A 23,965-nucleotide genomic window follows, 5' to 3' on the forward strand; every position below is an offset into this window, starting at 1 on the left:
AAGCTTTTTCTAATGTACAGAATGGTTTTTTGTACATTTTATTTATTTGGTCATCCTACTAACCCTTCTAAATATGACAGGTTTATAATTCATTTTCCTTTTTTCTCACAGGAACTTTAAGTCTAGTCTTTAATTTTTTTTCTGAAAGAAAAGCAAAAAAAATTACAGTAGCAACTTTGAAACTATGTAAACTGTACAAATTATTAATGTTATTTCTTCATGGGTAAGTCCATCTTTTCCTTGTTTTAAAGATAGAGGAAGCAGTTTATCAGCTAGAATTTCTTTTTTTTTTTTTTTTTTTTTTTTTTTGAGACGGACTCTTGCTGTTACCAGGCTGGAGTGCAGTGGCGCGATCTCGGCTCACTGCAGTCTCCGCCTCCTGGGTTCAAGCAATTCTCCTGCCTCAGCCTCCCAAGTAGCTGGGACTACAGGCACGCGCCACCATGCCCAGCTAATTTTTGTATTTTTAGTAGAGATAGGGTTTCACCATGGTGGCCAGGATGGTCTCAATCTCTTGACCTCATGATCTGCCCAACTCAGCCTCCCAAAGTGCTGGGATTACAGACATGAGCCACTGCACCCGGCCTCCTTTTTCAAGTGCTCTCTTTCCTTGGCTTCCATAATGAAACATTTGTAGCATATCCTTCTGTCTCTCTGGCCATTTCATCTCCATCTTCACAACTTCATCCTTCTCCACTTGTCTTTTAATTTTTGAAGCCTTATATTCTTTTTCTTTTTAATAGAGTTTATTTTTTAAAACAGTTTTTAGTTCACAGCAACAGTGAGCAAAAGGTACAGAGATTTTCTGTATACCACCTACCCCCCACACATTTATAGCCCCCCCCACTATAAACACCCTGTAACATAGTGGTATGTTTGTTACAATTGGTGAACCTACATTAACACATCATTGTGACCCAAACTGCGCATTTTACATTAGGGTTCATTCTTGGTGTTGTACAGATTTATATTTTGCCAATATTTTCTCTTAATCTGTGGCTTATTTTTTCATTCTCTTGATGGTATCTTTCACAGAACAGAAAATTTTGATTTTTATGAAGCCTCACTTATCAGTTATTTCTTTCATGGATCATGCTTTTGATAGTGTGTCCAAAAAGTTATTGCGAAGCCCAAGGTTATCTATATTTTCCCCTGTGTAACCTTCTAGGAGTTTTATAGTTTTGCATTTTACACTAAGGTATCTGGTCCGTTTTGACGTATTTTTTGTGAAGTGTGTAAAGTCTCTGTCCAGGTTCTGTTTTTGCATGTGGATGTCCAGTTGTGCCAGCACCATTTGTTGAAAAGACTATTTTGCTTCCATCCTACTGCCTTTGCTCCTTTGTCAAAGATCAGTTTACTATATCTATGCAGATCTATTTCTTGGCTCTCAGAGATTCTTTCCTCAGCTGTGACCGGTCTACCGCTAAGCCCATCAAAGGCATTCTTTATTTCTGTTAACTGTGTTTTTGATCTCTAGCATTACTTTTTGGTTCTTTCTAGGAATTTCCATCTTTCTACTTACATTGTCCATCTATTCTTGTGTGCCGTCTACTTTATCCAGTGGAGCCTTTAGCATATTAATCACAGTTGTTTTAAATTCCTGGTCTGGTAATTCCAACATATCTCCATATCTAAGTCTGTTTCTGATACTTGCTGTCTCTTCAATCTATGTTTTTGGCCTTTTAGTATGCCTTATAATTTTATCTTGATAGCCAAATGTGATATACTATGTAAAACTGCTATAAGGTCTGGTGTGGTGGCTCATAATGCCTGTAATCCCAGCACTTTGGGAGTCCAGAGCAGGTGGATGGCTTGAGCCCAGGAATTAGAAACCCACTGGGCAACATAGTGAGACCCTGTCTCTATTTAAACAACAACAACAACCAAAAGGAGCTGCTGTAAGTAGGCCTTTACTAATGTATTGTGGTAAGGTGTCAGGGAAGAGAAGCGTTCTGTAGTTCTATGATTTGGTCTTAGTCTTCTGGTGAGCCCATACCTCTGGACTGTCACTCCTACATTTTATTCGTGTGGTCATTTTGGTTTTTTCCACATCTCAGCTATTTTAAACAACTCTGTTAAAAACATCATTGCCATGCAATTCTAGTACACATGTATATAAGTGTTAGAATATATACCTAGGAATGGAATTGCTAGGTCATAGAATATGCATATGTTCAACTTTATTAAATGTGATCAAATGTTTTTTTTCTTAGTAATTATACTAATCTCATTCCCACAAGAAACTCCATTATTGTTTCACATCCTCGTCAACACTTGTCAGCCTTTTTAATTTTTCCCAATCTTGGCCGGGCACGGTGGCTCACGCTTGTAATCCCAGCACTTTGGGAGGCCGAGGCAGGCGGATCACGAGGTCAGGAGATCGAGACCACGGTGAAACCCCGTCTCTACTAAAAATACAAAAAATTAGCCGGGCGTGGTGGCGGGCGCCTGTAGTCCCAGCTACTCGGAGAGGCTGAGGCAGGAGAATGGCATGAACGCCCGGCCTTATGATGCCATTTTATAAATTTTTAAATTGACAGTGGGGATACATGCTGAGAAATGTGTAGCTTGACAATTTTGTTGTTGTCCACTTAGGCAAACTAATTTTTTAAAATAAGTAGGAGTGTACTGTAGATGGCACCAGGAATGTCCAATCTTTTGGCTTCCCTGGGCCACATTGGAAGAATTGTGGTGGGCCACACATAAAATACACTAAAAATAGCCGATGAGCTAAAAATTAAAATTTTTTTCTTTTGAGATGGAGTCTCTCTCTGTTTGCCCAGGCTGGAGTGCAGTGGAGTGATCTCAGCTCACTGCAACCTCCACGTCCCAGGTTCAAGCTATTCTGCCTCAGCCTCCCAAGTAGCTGAGATTACAGGCACCCGCCACTATGCCCAGCTAATTTTTGTATTTTTAATAGAGATGGGGTTTCACCATGTTGGCCAGGCTGGTCTTGAACTCCTGACCTTGTGATTCGCCTGTCTTAGCCTCCCAAAGTTCTGGGATCACAGGCATGAGCCACCGCACCCAGCTAAAAAATAACAAAATAATTTATAGAGTGCAGTGGAGTGATCTCGGCTCACTGCAACCTCCACATCCCAGGTTCAAGCTATTCTGCCTCAGCTTCCCGAATAGCTGAGATTACAGGCACCCGCCACTACGCCCAGCTAATTTTTGTGTTTTTAATAGAGATGGGGTTTCACCATGTTGGCCAGGCTGGTCTTGAACTCCTAACGTTGTGATTCACCTGCCTTAGCCTCCCAAAGTGCTGGGATTACAGGCATGAGCCCCCGCACCCAGCTAAAAAATAACAAAAAAAATTTATAGTGTTTTTAAAAAGTTTATGAATGTGTTGGGTGCATTCAAAGCTGTCCTGGGCTGCATGTGGCCTGTGGGCCGCGGGTTGGACAAGCTCAGTTAGCCTATTCCACACCTAGGTTACATGGTATAGCCTCCAAGGTTACAAATCTGTACAGCACATTACTGTACTGAATACTGTAGGCAGTTGTAACACAATGGTAAGTATTTGTATATCTAAACATATCTACACATAGAAATGGTAAAGCAAAAATACAGTATAAAAGATTAAGAATGGTACACCTGTATAGGACAATTACCATAAATGGAGCTTGCAGGACTGAAAGTTGCTCTGGGTGAGTCAGTGAGTGAGTGGTGAGTGAATGTGAAGGTCTAGGACATCACTGTATGCCACTGTAGACTTTATAAACACTTTACATTTAGACTACACTGAATTTATTTTTTTAATTTCTTCAAAAATACATTAACTTAGCTTACTATAACTTTTTTGCTTTACCAAATTTTTAATTTTTTAAACTATTTGACTCTTTTGTAATAACACTTAGCTTAAAAGCCATGATATTGTGTAGCCATACAAAAATATTTTCTTTCATTATATCTTTATAAGTGTTTTCAATTTTTTTTTTTTTTTTTTTTTGAGACAGAGTCTCGCTCTGTCACCTAGGCTGGAGTACACTGGCACTATCTTGGCTCACTGAAACTTTCACCTCCCAGGTTCAAGTGATTCTCTGCCTCAGTCTCCTGAGTAGCTGGGATTACAGGCACCCACCACCACACCCGACTAATTTTTTGTATTTTTAGTAGAGATGGGGTTTCACCAATCTTGGCCAGGCTGGTCTTGAACTCCTGACCTCATGATATATCTGCCTCGGCCTCCCAAAGTGCTGGGATTACAGGCATGAGCCACCGTGCCCAGTCGTGTTTTCTTTTTTTTTTTTTTTTTGAGACGGAGTCTTGCTCTGTCACCAGGCTGGAGTGCAGTGGGGCGATCTCAGCTCACTGCAACCTCCCAGGTTCAAGCAATTCCCCTGCCTCAGCCTCCTGAGTAGCTGGGACTACAGGTGCGCCCCACCATGCCCGGCTAATTTTTGTGTGTGTGTGTGTGTGTTTTAGTAGAGACAAGGTTTCACCATGTTGGCCAGATGGTCTCAATCTCCTGACATCATGATCCACCCGCTTTGGCCTCCCATGGTGCTGGGATTACAGGCGTGAGCCGCCGTGCCCGGCCCCAGCTGTGTTTTCTATTTTTAATGGAAAAGTAGAAAAAAGTAAAAAAAAAATTTTTTTTTTTTTTACTTTTTAAACTTGTTCATTAAAAATGAAGACACAAATGCACACATTAGCCTAGGCCTAAACAGGGTCAGGATCATCAATATCACTGTCTCCCACCACCACATCTTGTCCCACTGGAAGTTCTTCAGGGGCAGTAACACACATGGAGCTGTCATCTCCTATGATAACAGTGCCTTCTAGAATACCTACTGAAGGACTTGCCTTGGGCTATTTTACCATTAGCTATTTTTTTTAATAAGTAGAAGTGTACTCTAAAATAATGATTAAAAGTATAATGTAGTAAATACATAAGCCAGTAACATATTTATTATTCAGTATTATGTACTGTACAAATTGTATGTGCTATATTTTTATGAGACTGGCAGCACAGTAGGTTTGTTTACACCAACATCACCCCAGATGTCTGAGTAATGTGTTACACTGTGATGTCTTGGATGTTACAATGGCTACAATGTCACTAGGCAATAAGAATTTTTCAGCTCTATTATAGTCATATGTGACCACCATCATATATGCAGTCCATCGTTGACCAAAACATCATTATAAGGCCATGTGACTATAGTTGAATTTATTAGTCTTTTTCTCTGTGACTGTGCTTTTTTTATCATAAGAAATGTTCCCCTAACCTGAAGTCATGAACACATTTTTTTGTGTTACCATCTAACCTTCACCCACCTGGAACTGATTTTGCATGTACTTTGAAGTAAGAGTCCAATTTTATTTTATTTTTCCATATTTCTGCCCAATAGCCTCAGCATCATATATTAAAATATATATCATTTCTTCTTTGATCTGCCATGCCACTTCTGTCAGGAATGGCAATATTTTTTGATGGGAAGTCCTAGGCGTAGATATTATTCCAATAGTTAATGAAGATTCTGAGCTATACTTGATAGTAGGTTAACTTCTGAAAATAAACCCACAGACTACAGATGTTTACAACTTAACTTCTCACTAAGATTTGAGTGTTTTTACCACAAAGGCCACAGGGTATCTTTTTTTTTTTTTTTTTTTTTTTTTTTGAGACAGAGTCTCACTCTGTCGCCCAGGCTGGAGTGCAGTGGTGCAATCTTGGCTCACTGCAAGCTCCACCTCCCAGGTTCATGCCATTCTCCTGCCTCAGCCTCCCGAGTAGCTGGGACTACAGGCGCCCGCCACCACACCTGGCTAATTTTTGTATTTTTAGTAGAGATGGGGTTTCACTGTGTTAGCCAGGATGGTCTCAATCTCCTGACCTCATGATCCACTGGCCTCGGCCTCCCAAAGTGCTAGGATTACAGGTGTGAGCCACCGCGCCCAGCCGCCTCAGGGTATCTTATATTGTAAGTTAGGTTTTTTTACCTTCCTTCTAAGGTCAAAAGGAAAAAAAAAAAAAAGAGAAAGTATGGGGGGAAATACAAAACCAACAGAATAGAAAACAAAAACCCTCCAAAATAAGTGGTTAGGCTAAAGTGAGTTCCTTAGAATAAAACTGCACATTTGAGAAGTGATTTCATAAAAAGGAATCACTATACTAATACTTTATTTTCTCTTTTAGCTGTATTTGTAAAATAGCTTTCTTTTCATTTTTAGAGTAATCTTTCTTTTGTTTAATAATATTCATTGAACATCTATTATGTATAACACAATCATTGTCCTCAAAAGGCCTTATAATACAAAATAAAGAATAGGCTGGGCATGGTGGCTCACACCTGTAATCCCAGAACTTTGGGAGGCTGAGGTGAGAGGATCGCTTGAGCTCAGGAGTTCAAGACCAGCCTGAGCAACGTGGCAAAACCTTATCTTTACAGAAAAAAAAAAAAAAAATTAGCCATGCACAGTGGCACATGCCTGTAGTCCCAGCTGCTTGGGAGGATCGCTTGAACTCGGGAGGTCAAGGCTACAGTGAGCCAAAATCACACCACTGCACTTCAGCCTGGGGGACAGAGTGAGACCCTGCCCTTTCTAAAACAACAACAACATCAACAAAAAGATTATGAACAGATGGAATTTGGGCTAAAAATTTAAATAAAGGTAAGATTTTTTTTTTTTTTTTTGAGACGGAGTCTTGCTCTGTCACCTAGGCTGGAGTGCAGTGGCGTGATCTCGGCTCACCGCAAGCTCCGCCTCCCGGATTCACGCCATTCTCCTGCCTCAGCCTCCCAAGTAGCTGGGACTACAGGTGCCTGCCACCACACCCGGCTAATTTTTTTTGCATTTTTAGTAGAGACGGGGTTTCACCATGTTAGCCAGGATGGTCTCGATCTCCTGACCTCGTGATCCACCCACCTCGGCCTGCCAAAGTGCTGGGATTACAGGCGTGAGCCACCGCGCCCGGCCTAAGACTTTAATATCTAAAGATTAAGGAGGGCGTTTCCACTATCTCTCTAATCTAACGTAAACTGTGATAAAAGGGACTTTGATTTGTTTACTGCTATATAACTGGCACCTAAAATAGCACTGGGCACGTAATGGGAGTTCAATAGTGGCTGAATGGTTGAACCTGTCCTCCACATGGCTCTTTCTCCACACTATTGTCAGAGTGGTCATTCTAAAAAACAGATGTAATCCGGCTACATCCCAGCTTAATAACTTGCTTTCACCTACTGTCAAAACTAACAAGAAAATACTGATATGTAGATGTCTATCTATAAAATTTTATCAATATGTATGAATATTTACAAAAAGTTTAAAGTAGAAAACTACTTATGGAGAAACCCAGTTATCTGTGTATTCACAGGTAGCCATAAAAGATGTTCTGTTTTCAGTGATTTGGTGCACGTGTGTAGAACCTTTATTGCTGTGCGTACTTGAGCTATGTAGAAATGTTAATTCAGGTTTCCAACAAGTACTGAAGTGGCACTGTATTTGGGCTCAATTTCCAGAAATACTTCCATTGGTGCTGTTTGCATGTTATTTAAGAAAATACTTGATATCTTTGCGAAATCAGTTTGAACAGCATTTTTTGTAGTATGTTCTAGAAACTACCAGGAAGTCATGATTATATATATATATATTTTTTTGGAGACCAGTATCAGCTCTTTTGAATCATAAATTGTTCTATATATCTTATAAAGTGAAAATTAGTTTTGTTTATTGTCCCCGATAATTTTAATAGATTAGATAAATGAAACTATGTCTAGTGAATATTTAAAAATGAATGTGATGTTGGTGAATTGTACCAAATATTTAAGAAAAAAATGATACATCATGAACCGGTGTGATTTATCTCAGAGTTGCAAGTTGGTTAAACAATTGAAAATAGGTTCACTGTATTAACACACTAAGAAGGAAAAGCTATGTGATCATCTCAATAGATGTAGGAAAAGTATATGACAAATTCATATCCCACTCATTACAAAAAAAAGTTTCTTCACAGTGGAATTAGAAGGTAATTTTCTCAGTCTAATAAATACACAAAAAACCTACAGCTAATACTAGATGTAATGGAAGAAGACTGAATGCTCTCCCCATAAGTTTCAGAGGAAAAGTAAGGATGTCTGTCCTCACCATTCTACTCACCATTATAGTGGAGTTTGTAGCCAGTGAAATAAGGCAATACAAAGAAATAAAATGGATAGGTATTGGAAAGGAAGAAGTAAAACTGTCTTTATTCACATATGATATCATATATAGAAAAAAATCCTCAGAAATCCAAACATACACAGAAAACTTCTAGAACAAGTGAGTTTAACAAGGCTGCCAAGTACAAGGTAAAATTTTAAAAACCAATTGATTTCTATATAATAGTAACAATTACAATTTTTAGAAATACTGTTTACAATAGCACCAGTAAACATGAAATGCTTAGAGATAGATTTACATGCCAAGACCTATACAATGAACAGTACAAAACATTACTGAGACAAATTAAAGAAACTGAAATAAATGAAAAGATGCCCCATAACACATGTTCATAGGTTAGAAGACCCAAAATTCTTAAGATGTCAATTCTCAAATTCATGTATATTCAGTGCAGTTCTCATCAAAATCCTAGTAGGCTTTTTTGTAGAAGTTAGCAAGCTGATTCTAAAATATATATGGAGATGCAAAGGACCTAGTATATAACCAAAACAATTATTAAGAATAAATTGGCCAGGCACGGTGGCTCACGCCTGTAATCCCAGCACTTTGGGAGGCTGAGGCGGGCAGATTACCTGAGGTCAGGAGTTCAAGACCAGCCTAGCCAACATGGTAAAACCTCGTCTCTACTAAAAATACAAAAATTAGGTGGGTGTGTTGGCACACACCTGTAATCCCAGCTACTCGGGAGGCTGAGGCAGGAGAATCACTTGAACCCGGGAGGCGGAGGTTGCAGTGAGCCGAGATTGCACCACTGCACTCCAGACTGGGTGACAGAGTGAGACTCCATATTCAAAAAAAAAAAAGAATAAATTGAAAAACTGATTTCAAAACTTACATTAAAGCTGTGGTAATCAAAGCTGTGTGGTATTGGTGTAAGAATAGCTAAATAGGCCAGGCGCAGTGGCTTCATGCCTGTAACCCCAGCACTTTGGGAGGCCGAGTCATGGGGGTCACTTGAGGTCATGAGTTCAAGACCAGCCGGGCCAACATGATGAAACCCCATCTTTACTAAAAATACAAAAATTTCCAGACGTGTTGGCGGGCACCTGTAATCCCAGCTACTCGGGAGGCAAAGGCAGGAGAATCGCTTGAACCTGGGATGCAGAGGTTGCAGTAAGCCGAGATGGAGCCACTGCACTCCAGCCTGGGTGACAGAGTGAAACAACATCTCAAAAACAAACAAAAACAAAATAAAACAAAAAAATAGCTAAATAGATCCATAGAACAGAATGGGGAGGCCAGAAATAGACCTACACATATATAGTTTATTTTTGACAAAGGCATGGTAATTCACGGGGAAAGGATAGTCTTTTCAACAGATGATGCTGGAACAGGACATCCACATGGGATAAGAAGTGAAATTCAACCCTTACCTTATATCATTTATAAAAATTAAGTTGTAGACCTAAATATAAGGGCTTATGCTATAAAACTTCAGAAGAAAACATAGGGGAAATATTTGTGACCTTAGTGTAAGGCAAGGATTTCTTAGGACGCAAAAAAGCACAAATCATAAAAGAAAAAAATGATAAATTGGATTTTGTCAAAATGTAAAACTTTTTCTACAAAAAATACTGTTGAAAATTAAAATGCAAACCACACACTGGGAGGAAATATTGGCAAAACATATCTGACAAAGTTCTTATATTTTTAAATATCTAAAGAATTCTTACAAAATGTTAAAACAAGCCACTTGATTCGTATTAATGGATAAAAGAGTTGAGCAGACATTTTATCGTAGAGGATATATAGATGGTAAATAAGCACATAAAAATCTATTAGCCATTAGGGAAATGCAAATTAAACCTTAAAGAGATGCCACTATACACATACTAGAATGGCTAAAATGAAAACACTGAAAATATCAAAGGCTGACAAGGATGCAGAGATATCAGAACTCTCAAATAAAATACAACCAGCCGGGCACGGTGGCTCATGCCTGTAATCTCAACACTTTGGGAGGCTAAGGTGGGCAGATCACGAGGTCAAGAGATCAAGACCATCCTGGCCAACGTGGCGAAACCCCATCTCTCCCAAAAATACGAAAATTAGCTGGACTTGGTGGCGCATGCCTGTAGTCCCAGCTACTCAGGAGGCTGAGGCAGGAGAATCACTTGAACCTGGGAGGCGGAGGTTGCAGTGAGCCGAGGTCGCGCCACTGCACTCCAGCCTGGTGACAGAGCGAGACTCCGTCTCAAATAATAATAAAAAAACAGTACAACCTATCTGGAAAACAGTTTGGCAGTTTATTATAAAGTTAAACATATACTTGCCGTATGACTTAGCCATCTCATTCCTAGGGATTTACCCTGGAAAAACAATCAAAACTTACATTAACACAAAAACCTGTACGTGAATATTAATAGCAGCTTTATTTGTAATTCCCAAAACCTGAAAACAACCCATATGTCCTTCAGCAGATGAATGGATAAACACACTGGTACGTGAATACAGTGGAATACTACTCAGCAATAAAAATGACCTGTAGTATACAACAGTGTGGATGAATCTCAAAGATGTTATCATGAGTGAAACAAGCCACTCTCAAAAGGTTATAAATAGTACAATTTCATTAACATAACATTCTCAAAAAGACAAAACCATAGTGTCAGAGAAGAGACCAGTAGTTACCAGGGTCTAGGGGTAGGAGGACAGCATGACTATAAACAGATGGCAATGAGAAATGTGGGGAGTGATGGACCTGTTCTGTATTTTGAATCAGACTGTGGTCATATAATCTAATGTGGTTATGTGCTAGAATCTATAGAACTATATAGTCAGAAAACAAGTCCATTTTGCTGTATATTACTTTTAAATATAAAATAAAATAAATGTTTAAGTATTTTTTCTCAGTACTCTGAAAACATTGCTATTTGTGATTTTATTTCTTTTTCTAAGTAATTTCAACTTTTATTTTGGATTTGGGGGTATGTGTGCAGGTTTGTTACACAAGTATATTGCATGATGCTGGGGTTTGGGATACAGATTGATCCCATCACCCAGGTAGTGAGCATAGTACCCAACTGTTTTTCAACTCTTGCCGCCTTCCTTCTCTACTGCCTCTAGTAGTGCCCAGTGTGATTTTCTATCATCTAACACTGTTGAGCTTTTTTTCCCCCTAATTCTTGTTTCTTTGTAGATGAACTGCTTTTTTTTTCTCTTAACAGCTTTTAGACTCTTTTTTTAAATCACTGGTGTAATGAAATTGCACCACAATATGTCTCAGTATAGTTGTCTTTCGTTTATCCTATGTGGACTGTCTCATCTGAAGACTCAATGTTTAAAATTATTTCTTCATATTATCCCATCTGCCTTCTCTTTTTTTTTTTTTTTTTTTTTTTTTTTTGAGGTGGAGTCTTACTCTGTTGCCCAGGCTGGAGTGGGTGGCACCGTATAGGCTCACTGCAACCTCCGTGTCCTGGGTTCAAGCACTTCATCTGCCTCAGCCTCCCAAGTAGCTGGGATTACAGGCACCCACCACCCACACCCCGCTAATTTTTTTATATTTTTGGTAGAGACAGGGTTTCACCATGTTGGCCAGGCTGGTCTCAAACTCCTGACCTCAGGTGAGCCACCCGTCTCAGCCTCCCAAAGTGCTAGGATTACAGGCGTGAGCCACCGCACCCGGCCCCCCATCTGCCTTCTCTATTCACAATTTCCGGTACTCCTGTTAGGTATATTTTAGAAGCTTTAACTTCATCCTCTATATTTTATAATGTTTTAAAATTCCTAAATATAGAGATAAAATGAACACACAAGAAAAAATTTTCTTCAAGCCCTTCCATTGCATTTTAATTGTAACAGTTATGTTTTTAATTGCTTTTTCATCGATGTATAGTTTCAAACTCTCATGAGGATATTATTTATAATTTACTAGAAGGTTTCTTTTCCATGAATTATGTTTCCACAGATTCCATTTTTATATTCCGTTCAATATCTTACTTGAGAGGCAAGAGAACATTGAGGTTTCAAGCACAAATACTGGAGTAATACTACCCAGGTTCAAATTCTGGCTCTGTCATTTGTGGCCATATAATCTCAGGCAAATAATTTAACCTCTGAGAGGTTCAGTTTCATTATCAACAAAAAGGACATAATTACAATACCTATCTAATCGAGATGTTGTGAAGATTAAATGAAATAATATCTGTAAATTCATACTTCAAATATGTGTGATACTTAGTAAACACTTAATAAGTGCTAACTATTATTACCATATGCCAGGTGCAGTGTTCTAGTTTCCAGCCATATAAAGTTGAAAGTGACTTGGTCCATTCACTCAAATAACTTAAAATAAAGCTTGATATTATTTGTCAAGCCTAGCATTCACCTTCTATTGCAATGGGAGTCATTGTGCATATAAATAACAGTGGTATTCAAAACTGTGGTACATCCTTTATGGTTTTATAGGTTTATTTAATGTTAAAATATAACTGGAAGCTGAAACTGTAATAAAAAAGATCCTTTGGCCTATGTTTTGCTTAACATTGTACTTGGAAAGAAGGGAGAAATATGGGGGCATGCATATGAAGATACCAAGGAGAAAGCATGTAAATGACAAACCAAAGCATGGATGGGCTTCCTCAACTGTATTAGATATGGTAGGAATAAGTATGATGTGGAATAGAAGGTGATAAATAAAATAGGTTGACTAAAGCAGCAGCTTGTGGCAGGGGCCCATATGGTCGGGTGGGTATAGAGGTGGATCCGTACTGAGGAGGCCTAATAAGCCTGGCAGAAGAGTTTGGTCATTATTCTATAATGGTCAGAAAATAGCTGAATTTTTGAGTAGGAAAGTAATGTGATACAAAGAGGAATTTGTGTTTTTAATTTTTGTCCTTATGTAGAAGATGCAAATGTTTTCAATGTTTTGGGCAATTCAAAAAAACTTTTTTCTGAGCTGTGTCTAATCTAAACTCTAAAGGAAAATCAGTTCTGTAACACTTGTTCCTTTCAATCTAGTTTTTTCTTTAATGTTTAAATATAACATTTTTTAGAGATTCCAGAGTTTTATCAAACTGGAATGTTGGCCACAACAGTTCAAACATATCTAGGTTAAAAGTACGAAGTAATTGAGGATAATGGGAAATTAAGATTGCAGGGCTCACTCTTCAATTGTAGCAGGAAAATTAAAGGTAAATTACAAAGCAAAGTTCAGAATAAAACATGTATCAGTATTCAAGACCTTGCAAGTTTATAAAATGTCTGGTATGTTTATTACTACAATGCTATTATTTGGCCAGAGCACAGGGGACTTCAGATTGTGTATTTATGGACTGATTCCCCAACAGATAACTGCAAACTTCTGGAATGCTGTTGCTGTGTCAATAGTTGTAGACTTATTGTTGTAAATTTTTTCCCTCTTTCAACCTAATTAACTTAGAATGTCTCTAACGTGATTTGCAAAGAATTTTTTATTTATATTTTGCAATCAGCATTTGACCAGCACACAGGTTTGAGACATGCACTACAATGTGTAAACGTTTTGTAAGATAATAAATAGTGCCTACTAGTCTAAATGTTTTATGATTGCTTGTTCCCTGCTAATTGGTCATGGATTGAAATTCCCCATTGTTTAATTTTTTTAATTTGTGGAAAATCATTATAAATGAGTGTGTAGGGCTTCATATCACAGCTGTTGTCATTTAAAGTTTGGACAGTGTCATTGCAAGTGAAGCCCTGCTGTGAAATCAAAGTCAAAAGGCATCTTGGCATCCCAACCATTTCCTTGGAAGAAGATTACAGCTCAAGTCTGTTGAACTTTATTGCCTTGGGCCTCATGACAGTCTTCAGAAACATGCAAGGCATTTCTGTTAAAGAAATTCAGATGTGCTAGGACACAGATGACATTCTTGTGCATAGCAGTGTCCTAGGGGGGTGAGGAATAAGTCAGGAAGAAAAAGATGATTCATACCTTTTGCTGCATTCTGGGATTATTATATAAAATCCATGGAGAGGATGGAGACCTTGCAGTGATACCACATAGGAAAAATGTGCGGTGTTTTCCTACATGGCCTGACTGTATTTTAAAATAAAAACCTAAACACGACTCCAAGGTAATGACTGCCTTCAAAGTAATATTTTAGTTGATTTTAATATTCTCTTTGAAGGAAGTTCTCATTGACTCATATTTGTTTTCTCCCTCTCCTTTCTCACACACATTCATTTCCAGAGGTTTGACTGAGGGAGAGATGCTACTCGGTTTTAACAGTCACTCTTTTTATATGTAAAACTCATGTTCTTGAATTTAAAACAAAAGATTACTTGTTCTAACTTAAAAATCTAACCAGTAACTGAGCTCCAACAAAGGTCCCCACAGAGACATCATAAAAGAACATCATTGTCCCTCTAATTTCAGGATGTGTCTTATTCAGCCGTGAATTTATCTCATCCCTTTAAAATGTGTTCTTATTTTTCATCCCTATTCCCTCCTGGGATAAAGAGATTCCTGAGTTCATTAGCTACAGCATGCCTGGCACATAGTAGACACTCAATAAATATTTGTTGAGTAAATGAAAATCGTTATTCAAAGGAAAATCCTGATTATGCTCAATGTTAATTCTGGAAATCCAAGACCTAGTAAGATCATTTGTTCTACTGTTCTTTCAGCTTTGTATGACATTCAGAAAGGCATATCACTCATTCAACAACTTGCCATAAATATTGGTAACTGCTTCTTATTCACTGCTATAAAAATGCCATTAAATTGCTTATAGTCTAGTAAAGAGACATACAAGTAAATAGATAATCACAATAGAGTGGGATATGCTAAGCATTTCCTAGCCTCAGTGATAATAACATTTATTGAGTACTTACTGTGTACCAGGTACAATTTTAAGTATTTTACATGCGTTAATGTTTTCTAACTTAATTGCATTGTGAGCTGACAACTCTAGCTATATGATTCAAAACATTTTGAAATTTACTGATAGTTTTTTGTTTTGTTTTGTTCTTGAGACGGGGTCTTGCTTTGTCACCCAGGCTGGAAGGCAGTGATACAATCATGGCCCACTGTAGCCTCGACCTGCTCGGCTCAAGTGATTCTCCCATCTCTGCCTCCCAAGTATCTGGGAGTACAGGCACATGCCACCACACCCAACTAATTTTTAACAATTTGTAGAGATGAGCTCTTACTATCACTCAGGCTGGTCTTGAACTCCTGAGCTCAAGCGATCCTCTCACCTCGGCCTCCCAAAGTTCTGTGATTATAGATGTGAGCCACCCTACCCAGCCCTGATACTTATTTTATGGACCAGTATGAGGTCAATTTTTTAAAATCCATGTGAACAGTTCTGGGTACAGTGTTAGAGTGCAGTGTCCATTAGAGCAAGCAAGTTTTTGTATACAGTGTTCTATACATATCTATTAGCTCTAACTTGTACAGTATTTCTTTTAATCTTCTATATGATGACTGATTTTTCTACCTGCTTGACCTATCAGTTACTGAGAGAGGTATATTAAAATATTTTAGCATGATTGTAAATTTATGTGTTTTTCCTTTTACATCTGTCAGTTTTTGCTTTGTATACTTTGAGGCTAAGTTTTTAGGTTTATATACATTTAAATTGTTACAGCTTTCTGGTAGATTGAGCTATTTATTATTATGTAATGCTTCATTTTATCCCTAGTAATGCATTTTGCCTTAAAGAGCATTTTATATTCTGATTGTTAATATAGCTACCCCAACTTCTTTTGGTATTTGCCTGGTACATATTTTTTCATCCTTTAAATTTTGTGTATCCTTAAGTTTTATATATATATATATATATGTTGTTTATAAGCAACAAATATTTAGACTCTGGTTTTAGATTCAGTGTCAATCTTTGTTTTTTTAACCAGAACATTTGGTCCATTTGTGCTATTGTATTTGTATTTGTTACAAGTAGACAGGCATGAGCGGGGCAGGAGAAAGCTGTCCCCCACCCACTAGGAATGTCAGGTGATGGTTGGGCAGTTATCACTCTGCCTCTCTAAAAGTGATAAATGGGCAGCTGGCACCAGGGAGAGGCCATTTCCTGATTGTCCACACCTGGTACACTAAAGTGTTAATTGAATGCAGGCACCAGGGAGAAGCAACTTCCTGGGCATGAGCATTAAGAAACAAAATGGCAGAGTATGACCTCCCAGGGGCACACCACCCAAAAAGGGAAGAAAGCCACAGATAGATGGGTGTGCATACAACTTCCTAAACACACTGCGCATGCTCACCTCCCAAGTGTAAGGAGGGCACTGCACTTATGAGTAGCCCAGCCTAAGGGAAGAATCATGGGAAAGGGGCCAGCGTATAAATAAAGTCCTAGGATCAAGGTTAAAATGGCACTTGACCTTCACGTGCCCACTTGGGTCTCTTCCAAGCATTATTTCATTTCTTTTCCATTCTAAAACCTTTTAAAATAAACTTCCACTCCTGCTCTGAAACTTGCCTCGGTCTCTTTTTCTGCCTTATGCCCCTCAGTCCATTTCTTTCTTCTGAGGAGGCAAGAATTGAGCTTGCTGCAGACCTATATGGATTCACCATTGGTCATGCCTTGGATACCTTGACTGGTAATGTATTTGGTGCCGTGAGACTTAGATATTTGCCACCACTAACACATTTATTCCTACCATCTTATTTTTTTTCTCTTTCTGATTGTTTCCCTTTTCTTTTTCTTTTTTTTTTTTGAAATGGAATCTTGCTCTGTCGCCCAGGCTGGAGTGCAGTGGCACGATCTTGGCTCACTGGACGCTCTGCCTCCCTGGTTCACGCCCCCTTCTCCTGCCTCAGCCTCCCCAGTAGCTGGGACTACAGACGCCCACCACCACACCCGGCTAATTTTTTGTATTTTTTAGTAGAGACGGGGTTTCACCATGTTAGCCAGGATGGTCTCGATCTCCTGACCTCGTGATCTGCCCACCTCAACCTCCCGAAGTGCTGGGATTACAGGCGTGAGCCACTGCGCGTGGCCGATTGTTTCCCTTTTCTGAGTTTCTTTTTCCACTTTTTTTTTGTTTTCCCTTGGGTTCAGGTTTGTTGTTGTTTTTTTTTATTTTCCTATTATTCCATTTTTTCCTCCACTAGTTTGGAAGTTGCAACCCACTCTATTTCTTTCATGATAATACAGAAATTCTTAAATGCTTAGTTAATTTATCAAAATCCATCAAAATCTAACTCCAATTCACTCCCTTACAAAGTCTATGCTACCATGGTTGTATAGTTTAGTTGTATCTTAATTTTCTTTGCTATCAAAAGACAATATTGTCATTGTTTTATACAGTCAATGTGTTTTTAGATTTACCTACATATTTATCTCTTTTTTGGCTCAGTTATCTTCTTACATCTCAGACTTTCTATCTGGTGTCATAGATGGCTTTAGAGATCCCAGGATTATTGTCATTCTTGTTAATTGAAAAACCAAATCCAGCCAGGCGCGGTGGCTCACGCTTGTAATCCCAGCACTTTGGGAGGCCGAGGCGGGCGGATCACGAGGTCAGGAGATCGAGACCACGGTGAAACCCCGTCTCTACTAAAAATACAAAAAATTAGCCGGTCGTGGTGGCGGGCGCCTGTAGTCCCAGCTACTCGGAGAGGCTGAGGCAGGAGAATGGCGTGAACCCGGGAGGCGGAGCTTGCAGTGAGCCGAGATTGCGCCACTGAACTCCAGCCTGGGCGACAGAGCGAGACTCCGTCTCAAAACAAACAAAAAAAAAAAACAAAAAAGAAAAAAAAAGAAAAACCAAATCTGTAAAATATTTTAAAGAGGCTTATTCTGAGCCAATAGGAGTGACCACAGCCCGGTAGTTGGGTTGCAGTTTAATTTTATATATTTTAGGGAGACAGAAATTGTAGGTAAAATCATAAGTCAATACATGGAAGGTGTACCTTGGTTCATCCTAAAGAGGTGGGATATCTTGTGAGGTGGTGGCTTACAGGTCATAGGTGGATTCAAAGATTTTCTGATTGGCTACTGATTGAAAGAGTTAAGCTTTGTATAAATACTTGATGTCAGTAGAGTAGAAAGAAATGCTTGAGTCAAGATAAGGGAGTTGTGGAGGTCAAAGCCCTTATTATGTAGATAAAGCCTCATAGGTAGTAGCCCTCAGAGAGAATAAGTGGTACGTCTCTTTTTAGACCATAAAAGTGTCAGACTCCCAGCTAATCTCTCCCACAGCTGAGAAAGTCCTAGAAAGGGAAGGCCTGGCTGCATTAATGGAGATTCTCTACAGATGCAAGTTTCCCCCACAACCGATGACTTTGCAGGGCCATTTCAAAATATGTCAAAGAAAAATATTTTGATTTCCTTCAGGGTCTTCTATCTATCATGTGATGCTGTATCAGAGTCAGGTTGGAAAGGAAGCTGCTTTATGCTGGGATAATTTTAAAAACCTGTTTTCATGCCTATGATCCCAGCACTTTGGGAGGCCAAATGTGGGAGGATCACTTGAGTTCAGGAGTTTGATTCCATCCTGGCCAATATGGTGAAACCCCATCTCTACAAAAAATACAAAAATTACCTGGGTGTGGTGGCACATGCCTGTATTCCCAGCTATTCAGGAGGCTGAGGTGGGAGGATCACCTGAGCCCAGGAGGTCGCAGCTGCAGTGAGCTCACACTGTACCACAGCACTCCAGCCTCCAGAGTGAGACCCTGTTTCAAAATATAAAAATTTTTTAAAAACCCATTTAATGAGATTTTATGGTTTATAGGGTATGACTTAACCCCTGCCTTGCATGGCCTTAGGTCGTGTTTATAATCTGGTATCTTATTGCCACAAAGAGTCTGTTTTGTCAGATCTGTAATTTTACCTAAACACCAAAAGGGAGAGGGCATAATGAGGCATGTCCGACCTCCCTTCCTGTTATGGCCAGGAATTCAGTTTTTCAGGTTTCCCTGGGATCCCTTTGGCCAGGGGTCTATTCATTTGGTTGTGGGGCTCAGGATTTCATTTTTGGTTTATATTCTCCTAATGGACTTCCTCCCTTTAGCAAGTGCTAGTCTTTTTGTCTTATCCCTTGAGTCTCTTGAGTTCACAACTAATAGTAAAATTTGCTCACCACCAGTTCCTAAGTTAAAATTTAGCTTCAGTGCTCTGTTTATCTTTTCAAGTTTCTACTTATATTTTGGTCTGCATATTCCTTGCTTTCTTGCCAATTTATTGCATTGTATTAAAGATTTTAAAATATTTTATCTATCATTTAAAATTATTTTTAGAAAAATTGCCTATCAGATTATGAAAACAACCATAAGTCAAGAAATAAAAATCCATAAGTAAATTTTTAAATGATCTTTTCAGCTGGGTGTCATGGCTCATGCCTGTAATCCCAGCATTTTGAGAGGTGGAGGCAGAAGGAAGCAAGAGTCCAAGACCAGCTTGGACAACGTATAGTGAAACCCTGCCTCTACAAAAAAAAAAATAAAAAATTAGCTGGGTGCAGTGGTGCGTGCCTATAGTCCCAGCTACTTGGAAGGCTGAGGCAGGAGGATCGCTTGAGCCCAGGAGTTCAGGGCTGCAGTAAACTATGATTGTGCCACTGCACAGCCTAGGCCACAGAGCAGGATCCTATCTCTAAGAAAATTTTTAAAAAAAATTTTTTTTAAATGATCTTTTTGTTATAAATAAAGTTTCGGTGCCACAAAAGAAATAGCACTCAAATATAAAATTGTCTTTTTCTCAGCAAGGCAAGTTACTTCTATAGAAGGGTGCACCCTTACAGCTGGAGCAATGGTGAGCTCACACTCGGACAAGGCAGGGGAAGGGGTTCTTATCCCTGACGCACGTGGCCCCTGCTACTGCGTCTTTCCCCTATTGGCTACGGTTAGACCGCACAGGCTAAACTAATTCCGATTGGCTCATTTAAAGAGAGTGACAGAGTGAGTGGTTTGGTGGGAAAAATGGTTATGCAGGGTGGAGAATGAGTCAGGGCGGAGCAGGTAGCACGTAATTGGAATGAGTCAGGGTGGAGCAGTAATCGAAAAAGGTTGCTTCATGAGGAAGTTAAGTTTAAAAGTAGAAGGCAAAGAATTGAACATACTGACATATTGATTGATTCTTTAAAATGAAATTTAGAACTCATATCTAACATTTTGGTTGGAATTCTTTCATAGGATTTTTGATGATCTTAAATCATCATTTTCCAAAATATATTCTACAACTGCTTTCTTTTAAAATACTCAGTGAAACTAGGTTTACAAATGCTGTATACCGAATTCCCTTCATAGAGTCACAGTTTAAAATCCTGCAAAATCCTGTTTTTTAAAAAAAAAGAAAGAAAGAAAAGGAAAACCTTGTTTAATTTTGTTTACCCAGCATTTCCCCAATTCCCCCCAAGTAACAGCTATCAGTACTCTACAGAGCTAGCAGAATAGTTTAAAGAGCTCTCCCCACTCATCCTCCCCTCGCCATAAAAATAGGAAGTCCTGAGTCTTCCTTGCAGAACCAAGCTTCTTTTTCCCCATATGTTATATCTGATGATATCATCAGGGATCTTGCTGTTTAATATAAATTCTAGATATTTGCTTTTTATGATGTTTTCAGGGTCTAACCCTGCCTTAGAAATGGGGACCATATTGACTACCAGACGTATCTCAGAGTCCTCAGTCTACTAGTGATCTTTCTTTTTCCTCTCTCTCCTCCACTGGAGTTTCCCTTTTAGTGTACTTGGGACCCTTCTAATTCTCAAGAATCAAAGGATTGGATAAAATCTCACCATTCATCTAGTTGAGCCCTATTGAGATTCATTAAACAATAAACTTAGATGTAATAACTCTTCAAGTGGCTTTTTTTTTTTTTTTTGACATTGTCTCTCTGTGTCACCCAGGCTGGAGTGTCATGGCGTGATCATAGTTTGCTGCAACCTCAAACTCCCAAGCTCAAGCAATCCTCCCATCTCAGCCTCCCAAGTAGCTGGGACTACATGCATGCACCATCATACCTGGCCAATTTTTTATTTTTTTTATTTCTTGTAGAAGCAGAGTCACCCTATATTGCCCAGGCTGATCTTAAACTCCTGGGCTCAAGCAATCCTCCTGCCTTGGCTTCCCAAAGTGCTCAGATTATAAGCATGAACCACCACACCCAGCCCAAGTGACTATTTTATTGCTCTCCTTTTCAACCTTGAAGATTTATAGTCAGGGCCTTTTGTTTTATTCTACTCACCTGTTCTCTAGTAATTTCAGAAGTCACCAGTGACCTCTTATATTCATCAGTTTCTCATGTTTTTGTTTTTGTTTTTTTTTTAATCTTTATTTTACTAAACTTCCTCTAAAGCATGTAACACTGTTGGTCATTTCCTCTTAACATCTATGATACCATTCTCACCAGTTCCCCTTCCCCATCTTGATTTTCCTCTCTGCCTTTATATAAATACATATCTTTCCCAAGTTTCTGTCCGTAGCTCCTTTTTCTCATTATTCTCCTTACGTTTATTCCTTTGTTTATTCACTTATTCATTTCTCCAATAAATATTTATTCAATAGGATGAATTAGTTAAAATATTATTTTTAGCATAATATAGGAAGCTTGAGCCTATCTTTTACTTTTTTATTTTTAACTGGGTCACAGAATGTGAGCCATATGAGAATGACTTCTTACTGCTGAGATTTATCTTATAATCCTTTTTTTTAAAGACAGATCTCACTCTGTTGCCCAGGCTGGAGTGCAATGGCACCATCTCAGTTCACTGCAACCTCTGCCTCCCAGGTTCAAGCGATTCTCCTGCCTCAGCCTCCTGAGTAGCTGGGACTACAGACACAGGCCACCGTGCCCGGCTAATTTTTGTATTTTTTGTAAAGACAGGGTTTCACCATGTTGCCCAGGCTGGTCTTGAACTCCTGAGCTCAGGTGATCCACCCGCTTCTGCCTCCTAAAGTGCTGGGATTACAGGCGTGAACCACCGTGCCCAGCCTTATAATCCATTATTGTTTCAGTAGTCATTGCAATAGAACATGCAGTAAATTCTAAACTGTTTTTCAGAATTGACAATACATGAAATTCAATTGAAAACTCTTTTAGCTGATCCTAGTACCAAAAGCACTCAGGCTAGAAAGACTAGCTTTAGACTAGATGGCCAATTCTAGGCTAAGCTCTTGAAAGTTTCTTCCTTGTTCCTCAGGGCAGTACTACACCCTCCCCATCCGCAGCAGTAGTTTGAAATAGGCAAAGATTATCTTTGCCTATTTCACTTCTGACTCTTCCTCACTTCTGACTTTCCCTTCTGACTCTTCCTCCTGTTTTCTAGAGTGCTTGTCCCAGGCACTAGTGCACTTAGGCAGCTCTAAGCCTTCTGCTGCTCTCCTGGTCAGGTCTATTCTCACCACCCTCACACTCTAAAATTAGTGCTGGAAGTTCAGACAATCCATATTTTCTACCTCATAAATTAAAGGAAAGCAAGTACAAAAGGCAGTGTCTAGAGGAAAAAACACCACACTGATAGGTAGATAAATCTAGATTCCAGTTGTGGCTCTGTGGCTGACATCTGTGCCTCTTTTCTCTAGTCTGGAAAGTGGAGGAATTGCACTGGAATAATTGATGTCTAAGGTCCCAGCTCTATGAGTTTAAAATCATTTCATGCAAACATATAACAGATGGATGAGGAGTTTTGATGGAGATGGCTACATTGTCTAAGGTCAGGGCTTTAATCACTATTCTTCACCCACTAGGGAAATCAATTGCAGCTTTTGCAGCCATTGTGGGCACTATTCTGGATTCTGGCCACATTGGACCTCACTGCTAGACAGAGGAAGGACTGGTTAATATAACTATATGAAAATATCTATCTGCCAGGCATGGTGGTTCATGCCTGTGATCCCAGCACTTTGGGAGGCTGAGGCAGGTGGATCACTTGAGGTCAGGAGTTAAACCCCGTCTCTACTAAAAATATAAAAATTAGCCAAGTGTGGTGGTATGTGCCTATAATCCCAGCTACTCGGGAGGCTGAAGCACGAGAATCGCTTGAACCTGGGAAACCGAGGTTACAGTGAGCTGAGATCACACCACTGCACTCCAACCCTGGGTGACAGAGCGAGACTCTGTCTCAAAAAAAAAAAAAAAAAATTATCTAACATATTGTCCTTGAGGTTCATCCATGTGGTAGCATGTGTCAGAATTTCTTTTTAAGGCTGAATATTCTATGCATCTATGTGTGTGCTTGTATACCACATTGTGTTTATTCACTTATCTGTCAACAGTCACCTGGGTCACTTTCACCTTTTGCCTATTGTGAATAATGCTTCTGTGAACATGAGTATACAAAAACCTGTTTGAGTTCTTGTTTTCCATCCTTTTGGGTATATGCCCAGAAGAAGAATAACCGTAACATACAGTAATTCTATATATATATTTTTTTGCGTGTGTGGAATCGCTATACTGTTTTCCACAGTCACTGTGCCATTTTACCTTCCCACTGAGATTTCCTGACCTTTCTATTCATCAGCATTTCACTCAATGGGTTTTAGAATCAGTGATATATCTTGTCTGATCAATAGCAAGATCCTCCCCGCCACCCCCCTCGTTGTTTTTTTTTTTTTTTTTTGAGATGGAGTCTCATTCTGTCGTCCAGGCTGGAGTGCAGTGGTGGGATCTTGGCTCACCGCAACCTCCGCCTCCGGGGTTCAAGCGATTCTCCTGCCTCAGCCTCCCGAGTAGCTGGGATTACAGGCACCCGCCACCATGCCTGGCTACTGTTTGTATTTTTAGTAGAGACAGGGTTTCCCCATGTTGGCCAGGCTGGTCTCGAACTCCTGACCTCAGGTGATCTGCCTGCCTCGGCCTCCCAAAGTGCTGGGATTACAGGCATGAGCCACCACGCCTGGCCT

The 23,965-nt window shown here is 39.4% G+C and overlaps 1 protein-coding gene and 1 long non-coding RNA gene across 5 annotated transcripts in view; one reads left to right on the top strand and one right to left on the bottom strand.

The window, feature by feature from the left end:
• SBF2 (SET binding factor 2) overlaps positions 1-23,965 on the top strand; it is a 513,021-nt gene that overhangs the window by 369,399 nt on the left and 119,657 nt on the right. The gene's annotated exons all lie outside the window — the stretch shown is intronic.
• LOC116476526 (uncharacterized) overlaps positions 1-23,965 on the bottom strand; it is a 91,199-nt gene that overhangs the window by 9,601 nt on the left and 57,633 nt on the right. The window contains exon 2 of the long non-coding RNA XR_004250228.2: positions 64-141. This is a non-coding gene — a long non-coding RNA (uncharacterized LOC116476526). The remainder of the gene's footprint in view (positions 1-63; positions 142-23,965) is intronic.

This window comes from Hylobates moloch, unplaced genomic scaffold, assembly GCF_009828535.3.
Source record: "Hylobates moloch isolate HMO894 unplaced genomic scaffold, HMol_V3 SCAFFOLD_11, whole genome shotgun sequence".
NCBI classification, from domain to species: domain Eukaryota; kingdom Metazoa; phylum Chordata; class Mammalia; order Primates; family Hylobatidae; genus Hylobates; species Hylobates moloch.